This window comes from Rhinoraja longicauda, chromosome 34, assembly GCF_053455715.1.
Source record: "Rhinoraja longicauda isolate Sanriku21f chromosome 34, sRhiLon1.1, whole genome shotgun sequence".
Classification (NCBI taxonomy): Eukaryota; Metazoa; Chordata; class Chondrichthyes; order Rajiformes; family Arhynchobatidae; genus Rhinoraja; species Rhinoraja longicauda.
In genome coordinates, this window is record NC_135986.1 from 11,359,602 (window position 1) to 11,366,690 (window position 7,089).

Genomic DNA, 7,089 nt, shown 5'->3' on the forward strand with positions numbered 1-7,089 from the left:
GCTGCCTGTCCTGCTGAGGAGTTACTCCAGCATTTTGTGAATAAATACCTTCGATTTGGTACCAGCATCCGCAGTTATTTCCTTACAGCTCCTGTCACAGAGTCAAGTCAATTTTATTTGTATATACCAACCACATTTAGGAGCTTCTCGGAATAAATCATGACCAGGGTGGACCCCTCTGTGTGGGATATGTAGAAACGGGGCTTGGAAATGCGGCGTCACCCTGGGTGAAAGGTGTAGCGGCGGAGCTTGGCTTCTCGGAATAAATGGACCTCTACTTTTCCCTTCTCTTGGCAATGCACCACTCTATGTGAAGAGCACATAGCAGCCCTGCAGGAGGAGCTAATGGGGTGTTGGTTCTGTCTTTATATTGTAAACCAGGGGAGAGCGCGAACGCAGTCCCCCACTACCACAAATTTTGCAGTCGAGTATCCCGCATTTGGGGACATCGCAGGCGTCAGCACACCCGAAGTGCAATGGGATAGCCTCGTCCTGGGAAAACCTCCTGAGTGATCAAGGTATCTCCCCTGCCAGGTAAGTATGCTCATTTCTCGCAGCGACGCGCAGCCCAAGCTCTGCCGCTACTCCTTTAACCCAGGGTGACGCCGCATTTCCAAGCCCCATTTACACATATTCCACACGGATCCATTAACAAAACACCCGCTTTCACGCTTCGCTTCCGCCGCCTTTGATCGGCGACCACAGTTGTGAGGGTCGCCCGTCCCGCTCCTCATTTGCATATCTTCCTAACATGGCGGCGGCGCCCGCTATTGGTCGGCTGAGCTGCCGCCTCTGGTTGGGCCATAAGGTGTCGCTGTGGGGCGGCCAAGCGGAGAAAGCCAGGCTGCAAACCTGAAACAAAAACCCGGGACATGCAGGAAGAACCCAGGCAGTCAGGCAGCATCTGCGGAAAGAGAAACTAAAGTCAATGTCTCGGCTCAGGGGGCCCTTTCTCAGAACAGACCGAAGCTTTGACTGCGGTCCCTCAGATGCGGCTTGGGTGACTTATGGTGATGAATCTGTGGAATTCATTGCCACAGACAGTGGGCACTTTTAAGGTGGAGATTGATAGATTCTTGATTAGCTCAGGTATCAAAGGTTACGGGGAGAAGGCAGTAGAATGAGGGTGTGAGGGAAAGATAGATCAGCCATGTGGAGTAGACTCGATGGGCCGAATGTTCCTATGTTTTATGAACTTATGGACTTTAGTTTAGTTGTGACATACAGTGCCCTTCGGCCCACCGACTCCGCACCGACCAGCGATCCCTGCACACTAACACTATCGTACACACACTAGGGACAATTTACTTTGCTACCAAACCAATTAACCTAGAAACAGTGTAGGAAGGAACTGCAGATGATGGTTTAAACCGAAGAAAGACACAAAAAGCTGGAGTAATCTCTGGAGAGAAGGAATGGGTGATGTTTCGGGTCAAGGCCCTTCTTCAGACTGGTTAGGGATAAGGGAAATGAGAGATAGAGATGATGATGATATAGAGAGATAAAGAACAGTGTGTAGATGTGCAAAAAAGTAACGATGATAAAGGAAACGGGCCATTGTGGGCTGTTTGTTGGGTGCGAACGAGAAGCTGGTGCGACTTGGGTGGGAGAGGGAATGCCAGGGCTACCTGATGTGAGATAAATCAATATTCATACCACTGGGCTGTAAGCTGCCCAAGCGAAAAATTAGCCTGGTAGTTTAGTTTAGAGATACAGCGCGGAAACAGGCCCACTGAGTCTGCACCGTCCCCACATCCCTGCACACCAACACTATCCTACACACGCACAAGCACACACGCACACGCACACGCACACACACACACACACACACACACACGCACACGCACACACACACACGACGGACAATTTTACATTTTATACCAAGCCAATTCCAAGTCTTTGGAGTGTGGGAGGAAACTAGAGTTGTCACAGAGAGAACGTGCAAACTCCGTACAGACAGCACCCGCGGTCAGGATGGAACCGGCCGATCTCTGGCGCTGTGAGGCAGCAGCTCTACCCGCTGTACCACCGTGCCGCCCCACAACACAATCAGTAGTTCATATTAAAATCTAACGATAGCTAATAATCCAATCTGTGGATAGTTTAGAGTTTACACGTGTGTGTGTGTGTGTGTGTGTGTGTGTGTGTGTGTGTAGTCTGTTCAAAATTGTTTTTCACGGTATCTCCACGATGATATCAGAAGGTACACGCTGAATATTGATTTGGTCTTCAACGTGGTCTCTGGAGATGAGACGTTCGCGGTGGCAGTGGTGGCAACGGTTGACATACTGGTCACGTTAGTGAGTTAAGGGCCTGTCCCACGTAGGCCATTTTAAGGCGACTGCCGGCGACTAGGCCGAACGTTCGCCGGGGTGTCGCGGGCATGATCGCGAGGAGTCTTCAATGAATCGTAGTGGATCTCGGCGCGTCGCGGAAAAAAATTCCAGATAGGGCGGCACGGTAGCACAGCGGTAGAGTTGCTGCTTTACAGCGAATGCAGCGCCGGAGACTCAGGTTCGATCCTGACTACGGGTGCTGCACTGTAAGGAGTTTGTACGTTCTCCCCGTGACCTGCGTGGGTTTTCTCCGAGATCTTCGGTTTCCTCCCACACTCCAAAGACGTACAGGTATGTAGGTTAATTGGCTGGGTAAATGTAAAAATTGTCCCTAGTGGGTGTAGGATAGTGTTAATGTACGGGGATCGCTGGGCGGCACGGACTTGGTGGGCCGAAAAGGCCTGTTTCCGGCTGTATATATATGATATGATATGATATGATATGATATAGAAATTTCTTGGCGCCAGCTGGCTTGTGGCCAGGTACCGTAGCTTATTGCGGGCGCTGTCGAACGCTGTCCCCAGGATTGCTAGGTTGTCGCAGATGCATTTAGAAGCACGTAATATTAAATTAAGAAAAGACATTTGAAGATACCAGAAGATAGTTTTGTTTAACCGATTTATTTACCGTTGGGACATTTGACAGGTAGATTGGAGGCGACAGTTTGGCGGTCAGGTAAGTGTGGGAATATCGCGATGTTTCCGAAGACGGTGTAATCTCTTAGCCAGGTGCTGGTTTCACAAAAAAAGTGACTTGTATCGACCTGACTCGGCATTGTCGTGGTCATTGTCGTGGTCATTGTCGTGGTCATTGTCGTGGTCACTGTCGTGGTCATTGTGGTCATTGTCGTGGTTATTGTCGTGGTCATTGTCATGGTCATTGTCATCGTCGTAGTCATTGTCGTGGTGATTGTCGCGGTCAGATTGTCGTGGTGATTGTCGCGGTCATTGTGGTGGTCATTGTGGTCATTGTCGTGGTCATTGTGGTCATTATCATATCATATATATACAGCCGGAAACAGGCCCTTTCGGCCCACCAAGTCCGCGCCGCCCAGCGATCCCCGCACACTAACACTATCCTACACCCACTAGCGACAATTTTTACATTTACCCAGCCAATTAACCTACATACCTGTACGTCTTTGGTGTGTGGGAGGAAACCGAAGATCTCGGAGAGAACCCACGCAGGTCACGGGGAGAACGTACAAACTCCTTACAGTGCAGCACCCGTAGTCAGGATCGAACCTGAGTCTCCGGCGCTGCATTCGCTGTAAAGCAGCAACTCTACCGCTGCGCTACCGTGCCATTGTGGTCATTGTGGTGGTCATTGTTGTGGTCATTGTCATGGTCATTGTGGGCATTGTCGTGGTCATTGTGGTGGTCATTGTCGTGTCGTGGTCATTGTCGTGGTCATTATGGTCATTGTCGTGGTCATTGTTGTGTCGTGGTCATTGTCGTGGTCATTGTGGTGGTCATTGTCGTGGTCATTGTGGTCATTGTCGTGGTCATTGTGGTGGTCATTGTGGTGGTCATTGTCGTGTAGTGGTCATTGTTGTGGTCATTGTGGTGGTCATTGTCGTGTCGTGGTCATTGTGGTGGTCATTGTCGTGTCGTGGTCATTGTGGTGGTCATTGTCGTGTCGTGGTCATTGTGGTGGTCATTGTGGTGGTCATTGTGGTGGTCATTGTCGTGTCGTGGTCATTGTCTTGGTCATTGTGGTGGTCATTGTGGTGGTCATTGTGGTGGTCATTGTCGTGTCGTGGTCATTGTCGTGTCGTGGTCATTGTGGTGGTCATTGTCGTGTCGTGGTCATTGTCGTGGTCATTGTGGTCACTGTCGTGGTCATTGTCGTGGTCATTGTGGTCATTGTCGTGGTCATTGTGGTCATTGTCGTGGTCATTGTCATGGTCATTGTGGTCATTGTCGGAGAGTAAAATAAAAATATGCCGATCTGCTATGATTTTGACAGTCGCCAGCAGTCGCCTAAAAAAATCGCATAACTGGGACAGGCCCTTAAGTGTGTAGCAAGGAACTGCAGACGCTGGTTTAACCCGAAGATAGACACAGAAACCTGGAGTAACTCAGCGAGTCAGGCAGCATCTCTGGAGAGAAGGAATGGGTGACGTTTCGGGTCGAGACCCTTCTTCGGACTGCAATCTGAGGAAGGGTCTCGACCCAAAATGTCACCCATTCCTTCTCTCTCTGCTCAATCCGTCTTAACCGACCTGATCTCCCAGTGGTTCAGCACATCAACTCCCCCTCCCATTCCCAATCTGACCTTTCTGGCCTGGGCCTCCTCCATTGTCAGAGTTAGGCCCAGCGCAAATTGGAGGAACAGCACCTCATATTTCGCCTGGGTAATTTACACCTCAGCGGTATGAACATTGATTTCTCTAACTTCAGATAGTCCCTACTTTCCCTCTCTATCCCCTCCTCCTTCCCAGTTCTCCCACCAGTCTTACTGTCTCCGACTACATTCTATCTTTGTCCCTCCCCTGACATCAGTCTGAAGAAGGGTCTCGACTCGAAACGTCACCCATTCCTTCTCTCCGGAGGTGCAGCCTGACCTGCTGAGTTACTCCAGCATTTTGTGTACATGTTGGTTAGTAAACTCTGATTCTCTGTAGTCCAAGGCCCACTGTATTGAGTTTATTATCTAAACTTTGCAACAACAAAATAAACATGCTGTTCTCCATCTTGAACATAGAACGTGGCTGTGGAGAGGATGTTTCCATTAGTGGGAGAGTCTAGGACCAGAGGGCACAGCCTCAGAATTAAAGGACGTTCCTTTAGGAAGGAGATGAGGAGGAATTTCTTCAGTCAGAGGGCGGTGAATCTGTGGGATTCATTGCCACAGACGGCTGTGGAGGCCACAAGTCAGTGGATATTTTTAAGGCAGAGATAGATAGATTCTTGATTAGTACGGGTGTCAGAGGTTATGGGGAGAAGGCAGGAGAATGGGGTTAGGAGGGAGAGATAGATCAGCCGTGATTGAATGGCGGAGTAGACTTGATGGGCTGAATGGCATGATTCTGCTCCTATCCCTTATGACTTTGTGCTGTTCTCAGGAGCAGAGCCACTGTCTCTCTCTCAGCACCAGAGATCCAGGTTCGATCCTGACCTCTGGCGCTGGTCTGTGTGGAGTTTGCACGTTCTCCCCGAGACTGCGTGGGTTTTCTCCGGGTGCTCCGGTTTCCTCCCTCATCCCAAAGTAAATTGCCCCCTCGTGTGCAGGGGGTGGATGAGAAAGTGGGAGAACATAGAACTGGTGTGCAAACGGGTGGTTGTAGGGGCCAAAGAGGGGGGGGGGGAAGATTTATTAGGAACCCGAGGGGTAACTTTCTTACGAAGGGCGGTGGGTGTATGGAGCGAGCTGCCAGAGGAGGTAGTCGAGACAGGGGCTATTGTGACACTTAGACCGACTACATGGACAGGATGGGTTTGGCGGGATGTGGGCCAAACGCAGGCAGGTGGGACGAGTGTAGATGGGGCCTGTTGGCCGGCGTGGGCAAGTTTGTTTCGATCCTGACCTCGGGGCATGTTGGCCGGCGTGGGCCGAAGGCTTTGTTTCGGTCCTGACCTCGGGCACTGTTTGTACGTGGAGTTTGTACCTTCTCCCCGTGACCGCGTGGGCTTCTTCTGGGTGCTCGGGTTTCCTGCAACACTCCAAAGACTCATGGTGATTGAGATTGATGCGCGGAAGTCTTGGACGTGGCGGGCGGTGAAACATAGAAACATAGAAACATAGAAAATAGGTGCAGGAGTAGCCCATTCGGCCCTTCGAGCCTGCACCGCCATTCAGTATGATCGTGGCTGATCATCCAGCTCAGTATCCCGTACCTGCCTTCTCTCCATACCCCCTGATCCCTTTAGCCACAAGGGCCACATCTAACTCCCTCTTAAATATAGCCAATGAACTGGCCTCAACTACCTTCTGTGGCAGAGAATTCCAGACTCACCACTCTGTGTGAAGAAATGTTTTCTCATCTCAGTCCTAAAAGACTTCCCCCTTATCCTTAAGCTGTGACCCCTGGTTCTGGACTTCCCCAACATCGGGAACAATCTTCCCGCATCTAGCCTCTCCAACCCCTTAAGAATTTTATATGTTTCTATAAGATCCCCCCTCAGTCTTCTAAATTCCAGCGAGTACAAGCCTAGTCTATCCACTCTTTCTTCATATGAAAGTCCTGCCATCCCAGGGATCAATCTGGCGAACCTTCTCTGTAGTATAAGAAAATAACTGCAGATGCTGGTACAAATCGAAGGTATTTATTCACAAAATGCTGGAGTAACTCAGCAGGTCAGGCAGCATCTCGGGAGAGAAGGAATGGGTGACGTTTCGGGACCCGAAACGTCACCCATTCCTTCTCTCCCGAGATGCTGCCTGACCTGCTGAGTTACTCCAGCATTTTGTGAATAAGAACCTTCTCTGTACTCCCTCTAAGGCTAGAATGTCTTTCCTCAGATTAGGGGACCAAAAAAGTTCGGTGTACTTGACTAGTTGGCCACTTGCCTTTGCTGATCTCTCTCCCTCCCCCCCCCCCCAGCTCTGATTTGACTTTGAGTCTTGTGTCCTGAGTGCTCCCCGTCACAACAGGGCACTGCAGCGACTCGGCCTGCATCTCCAACTGACCCATGGGTCCCTGGATGGCTTCTGGCTGCCTGACCTCGCTGGTGATCTCCTCACCCTGCAGTTTGCTCGTGACTACCAATGGACAATGGAACTGTCTGCACCCTGGCTGTTTCTGTCTCAT

At 50.5% G+C, this 7,089-nt stretch overlaps 1 non-coding gene across 1 annotated transcript; it reads right to left on the minus strand.

The window, feature by feature from the left end:
• Positions 1-378: 378 nt before the first annotated feature.
• Positions 379-542, minus strand: LOC144609745 (U1 spliceosomal RNA). Its single transcript, XR_013549351.1, has one exon. It is a non-coding gene; the product is annotated as a U1 spliceosomal RNA (small nuclear RNA).
• Between the last annotated feature and the right edge of the window lie 6,547 nt (positions 543-7,089).